This window comes from Bos grunniens, chromosome 1, assembly GCF_055505025.1.
Source record: "Bos grunniens cultivar Pamir isolate PY7600 chromosome 1, Bosgru_T2T1.0, whole genome shotgun sequence".
NCBI lineage: Eukaryota > Metazoa > Chordata > Mammalia > Artiodactyla > Bovidae > Bos > Bos grunniens.
The window spans coordinates 94326058-94332057 of NC_141165.1; the positions used below are offsets into that span (position 1 = coordinate 94326058).

General features: G+C 40.2%; 1 long non-coding RNA gene across 1 annotated transcript in view; it reads left to right on the forward strand.

The window, feature by feature from the left end:
• LOC147379951 (uncharacterized) overlaps positions 1-5673 on the forward strand; it is a 123590-nt gene extending 117917 nt beyond the window's left edge. The window contains exon 5 of the long non-coding RNA XR_015134350.1: positions 4626-5673. This is a non-coding gene — a long non-coding RNA (uncharacterized LOC147379951). The remainder of the gene's footprint in view (positions 1-4625) is intronic.
• Positions 5674-6000: the final 327 nt, after the last annotated feature.

Below are 6000 nucleotides of genomic sequence, written 5' to 3' on the forward strand. Positions count from 1 at the left end.
TGTAGACAACATATGTAGGGGTCTTGTTTTTGTATCCATTCAGTCAGTCTTTGTCTTTTGGTTGGGGCATTCAACCCATTTACGTTTAAGGTAATTACTGATAAGTATGATCCCATTGCCATTTACTTTATTGTTTTGGGTTCGAGTTTATACACCGTTTTTGTGTTTCCTGTCTAGAGAATATCCTTTAGTATTTGTTGGAGAGCTGGTTTGGTGGTGCAGAATTCTCTCAGCTTTTGCTTGTCTGAAAAGCTTTTGATTTCTCCTTCATACTTGAATGAGATCCTTGCTGGGTACAATAATCTGGGCTGTAGGTTATTTTCTTTCATCATTTTAAGTATGTCTTGCCATTCCCTCCTGGCTTGAAGAGTTTCTATTGAAAGATCAGCTGTTATCCTTATGGGAGTTCCCTTGTGTGTTATTTGTTGTTTTTCCCTTGCTGCTTTTAATATTTGTTCTTTGTGTTTGATCTTTGTTAATTTGATTAATATGTGTCTTGGGGTGTTTCTCCTTGGGTTTATCCTGTTTGGGACTCTCTGGGTTTCTTGTACTTGGGTGATTATTTCCTTCCCCATTTTAGGGAAGTTTTCCACTATTATCTCCTCAAGTATTTTCTCATGGTCTTTCTTTTTGTCTTCTTCTTCTGGAACCCCTATGATTCGAATGTTGTAGCTTTTAATATTGTCCTGGAGGTCTCTGAGATTGTCCTCATTTCTTTTAATTCGTTTTTCTTTTATCCTCTCTGATTCATTTATTTCTACCATTCTATCTTCTAATTCACTAATCCTGTCTTCTGCCTCTGTTATTCTACTATTTGTTGCCTCCAGAGTGTTTTTAATTTCACTTATTGCATTATTCATTATATATTGACTCTTTTTTATTTCTTCTAGGTCCTTGTTAAACCTTTCTTGCATCTTCTCAATCCTTGTCTCCAGGCTATTTATCTGTGATTCCATTTTAGTTTTAAGATTTTGGATCAATTTCACTACCATTATTCGGAATTCTTTATCAGGTAGATTCCCTATCTCTTCCTCTTTTGTTTGGTTTGGTGGGCATTTATCCTGTTCCTTTATCTGCTGAGTATTCCTCTGTCTCTTCATCTTGTTTAAATTGCTGAGTTTGGGGTGTCCTTTCTGTATTCTGGCAGTTTGTGGAGTTCTCTTTATTGTGGCGTTTCCTCACTGTGTGTGGGTTTGTACAGGTGGCTTGTCAAGGATTCCTGGTTAGGGAAGCTTGTGTCGGTGTTCTGGTGGGTGGAGCTGTATTTCTTCTCTCTGGAGTGCAATGAAATGTCCAGTAATGAGTTATGAGATGTGTATAGTTTTGGGGTGACTTTGGGCAGCCTGTATCTTGAAGCTGAGGGCTGTGTTCCTTTGTTGCTGGAGAATTTGCTTGGTATGTCTTGCCCTGGAACTTATTGGCCCTTGTGTGGTGCTTGGTTTCAGTGTCGGTATGGAGGCATTTGATGAGCTCCTGTCAATGAATGTTCCTTGGAGTCAGGAGTTCCCTGGAGTCAGGGTTTGGACTTAAGTCTCCTGCTTCCGATTATTGGTCTTATTTTTACAGTAGTTTCAAAACTTCTCCTTCTATACAACACCATTGATAAAACATCTACATTAAAGATGATAAGTTTCTCTACAGTGAGGGTCACTCAGAGAGGTTCACAGGGTTACATGGAGAAGAGAAGAGGGAGGAGGGAGTTAGAGGTGACCCAGATGAGATGAGGTGAATCAATAGTGGAGAGAGTGGGCTAGCCAGTTGTCACTTCCTTATGTGCACTCCACAACTGGACCACTCAGAGATGTTCACGGGGTTATACAGAGAAAAGAAGGAGGAAGGTAACAGAGGTGGCCAGAAGGATAAAAGGGGGGAATGAAAAGGAGGGAGACAGATCCAGCCAGTAATCAGTTCCCTAAGTGTTCTCCACCGTCTGGAACACACAGAAATTCACAGAGTTGGGTAGAGTAGAGAGGGGTTAGGGAGGAGACACAGGCGACCTGGTGGAGAAAAAGGAGGGTCCAAAGGGAGAGAGAGCAGTCAAGCCAGTAATCTCACTCCCTAGTGAAAAATGGGTCCTGAAGATTGGGTCCTTGAAGGTACAAAATTGGTAACAAATACATAAAAGCAAAAATTAAAAATCTAGAGTAGAGTTTGGAATTTCAAAAATACGACGTTAAAGAAAAGAAGAAGGAAAAGAAAGAGAGAAAGAACAAACAAACAAAAACAAACAAGGTCGCGAAAATTATAAAGAAAGTACAGGTACAAAATTGATAACTAATACCAGAAAGCGAAAATTAAAAATCTAGAGTAGAGTTTGGAATTTCAAAAATACAATGTTAAAGAAAAGAAGAAGGAAAAGAAAGAGAGAAAGAACGAACAAACAAAAACAAACAAGGTCGCGAAAATTATAAAGAAAGTACAGGTACAAAATTGATAACTAATACCAGAAAGCAAAAATTAAAAATCTAGAGTAGAGTTTGGAATTTCACAAATACAATGTTAAAAAAAAAAAAGAAAAGAAGAAAAATAAAGAGAGAAAACAAACAAACAAATACGAACAATGTCACAAAAATTATAAAGAAAATACAGGTACAAAATTGACATCAAATACCAAAAAGCATAAATTAAAAATCTAGAGTAAAGTTTGGAATTTCATATATACAATGTTATATAAAAGAAGAAGAGAAAGAAACAGAGAAGAAGAAAAAAAAAAAAGTCACAGAAATTATATAAAAAAAAACTATAGGTACAAAATTGATAACATATACCAAAAAGCGAAAATTAAAAATCTAGAGTAGAGTTTGGAATTTCAAAAATACAATGTTAAAGAAAAGAAGAAAAAAACAAAAACAACAACAACAAAAAAAACCAAGGTCAAAAAATTATAAAATATATATATATGAAGTTTGCTGAAGAAGAAAAAAATAGGGTCTTTTTTTTTTTTTCCTTTTTTTTTTTTTGCAAAGTAATAGGTTATAAAAGTGAAAATTAAAGGAACAATAGAGGACTTAAAAAAAAGAAAGAAAGAATGATCGTAAAAATAATAAAAATATATCTAGGACTTTTTTGTTTTTTTTTTGTGGGTGTTGTGGGTTCAGTTCATTTTTGGCTAGTTCCTTGGTCAGATTTATATTTCTCAAGATCTATAGGCCCCTTCCTATGTAGTCCGTAGTAACCACAGGGTTTTGATCTATTGCCTGTAGCTTCCAAGGTGTTTCCCTCTGTTATATCTTCTTCTGTTTGCTAGTCTCTTCAGTATCTGGTTTCCGCCCTGACACAAAGGGCACGGCGGAGGACACTTTTTTTTTTTTTAGGCTTACTTGTTCAGTCGCGCTGTGGGGAGGGAGGGAGGGATGCTGCAAACAAATAACACTGGCGTGGGCTCGCAGTGCCTCAGCCACCCTGGGTCTGCCCCCGCTCACGGCGCGTGTAGCCTCCCTGTCCACACTGCTCGGACTCTAGGTTGTTCCGCCGGGAACAATCCCAGGCTGGCCCTGGGCTGTATGCACCTCCCAGGTCCAAGCTGCTCAGGTTCAGGCACTCGGGTAGTCCTCAGAGGCGCAGACTCAGTTGGGCCTGGGTTTTGTGCTCTTCCCAGGTCCGAGCAGCTCAGGTGATGAGGTGTCTGGCGAGCGCGAATGCTGCGACTTATCGCCTCCCCGCCACTCGGTTATCTGGGTGTAAAACCAGCGCACCTTCTCAGGCAGATGTTGACCGTCCAGACCCCCAAGAAGTTTTAGTTAGCAAAGAAGCCTGCTTACAGTTTTATAGATAATGTCTCTCTGGGGCTGCGATTGCCCCCTTCCGGCTCTGGCTGCCTGTCACCGGAGGGGGAAGATCTGCAGCCGGCTATCTCTGTTCAGTCCTTTGTTCCGTGCGCGGGCCTGGCGGTCTTAGGTTAGGGCTGGCTTTTCGCATGGTAGATATCCCACAGTCTGGTTTGCTAGACCAAATTATTTCGCTTAGATAGCGCTCAGGGTATTCAGGCCAGATTCTTACTCTCAGCGATGCAGCCCACGCCGCGCCTCCCTGCCCAGTCCCGGCTTGCTAATGGCGGATGCAGGCGTCTGCGCTGCTTCTCCGCTGAGGGAGGTACCGTAGGGCTCGCAATCTGCGAGTTTTAATTGTTTATTTATTTTTTCTCCCTGTTATGTTGCCCTCTGTGCTTCCAAAGCTCGGCACAGATTCAGCAGTGAGAAGGTTTCCTGGTGTTTGGAAACTTCTCTCTTTTTAAGTTTCCCTTCCCGGGACGGAACTCCGTCCCTCCCTCTTTTGTCTCTTTTTTTTTGTTTTTAATATTTTTTCCTACCTCCTTTCGAAGAGTTGGGTTGCTTTTCTGGGTGCCTGATGTCCTCGGCCGGCATTCAGAAGTTGTTCTGTGGAATTTACTCGACGTTTAAATGCTCTTTTGATGAATTTGTGGGGGAGAAAGTGTTCTCCCCGTCCTACTCCTCTGCCATCTTGGCTCCTCTCCCCGACTGATTTTTGCATTACTGAAATTTGCTATTTGACATTGGAATACATTCTTAAATAAATATGATTATGTTATATATCATTTTAGTGTGCATTTCTTGATATATGTTTTTTTGCTGACTTATTACTTGCTTATTTTATATTTATTTTAGACTGTGGAAATGATGTTAGACAAAAAGCAAATTCAAGCAATTTTCTTATGCAAGTTGAAAATGGGTTGTAAAGCAGTGGAATGGAGACAACTCACAACATCAACAATGCATTTGGCCCAGGAACTGATAATGTACTGAACAGTGCAGTGGTGGTTAAAAAAGTCTTTTAAAGGAGATGAGAGCCTTGAAGATGAAGAGCATACTGGCTGGCCATTTGAAGTTTGAGAATGATGAACTGAGAGCCATATTTGAAGCTGAACCTCTTACAACTACATGAGAAGTTGCTGAAGAACTCAACATGGACCATTCTACAGTGGTATGGCTTTTGAAGTAAATTAGAAAGGTGAAAAAGCTTGACAAGTGGGTGCCTTGTGAGCTGACCAAAAATTAAAAAACAAAACAAAACATCATTTTGAAGTGTCATTGTCTCTTACTCTATACAACTACAGTGAACCATTTTTCTATCCAACTGTGCCATGCAATGAAAAATACATTTTATAGGACAACCAGACCAGCTCAGTGGTTGGACCAAGAGGAGACTCCAAAGCACTTCCAAAAGCCAAACTTGGACACACACACACACACACACACACACACAAAGCTCATGATCACTGTTTGGTGGTCTGCTGCCCATCTGATCCACTACCGCTTTCTGAATCCTGGTGAAACCAGTAGTGGTTTCTGACAAGTACGCTCAGCAAATCAATGAGACACACTGAAAACTGCAATGCCTGCAGCCGGCATTGGTCATTGGTCAGAAAGGGCCCAGTTCTCCATGACAATGCTGGACCACAAGCCATACAACCAGTGCTTCGAAAGTTCAGTGACCTGGGCTTCAAAGTTTTGCCTCATCTGCCATATTCAGCTGATCCCTCACCAACTGACTACCAATTCTTGGAGCATCTTGACAACATTTTTGCACAGGAAACACTTCCATAACCAGCAGGATTCAGAAAATACTTTCCAAGAGTTCATCAAATTCTGAAGCACAGATTTTTACACTACAGGAATAAACAAATTTATTTCTTGTGGGCAAAATGTGTTGATTGTAATGCTTCCTATTTTGATAATAAAGATGTGTTTGAGCTTAGTTATAATGATTTAAAAGTCACAGTTCGAAACCGTGATTACATTTGCACCAACCTAATATTTACCTGATTAGTTGTAGCCAAGACATCAAAATCCAAATAATCTAGTTCCTGAGCAAGCACTTTGAGCCAGCATACTATGTTGGCTCTTCAATAAAATGTGAATAAATAGTTAAAAATTACTAAACTTGTGATTAAGAAGGGACTTCCCATTTGGCACTAGTGGTAAGAACCTACCTGCCAATGTAGGAGACATAGAAGATGAGGGTTTGATTACTGGCCTGGGA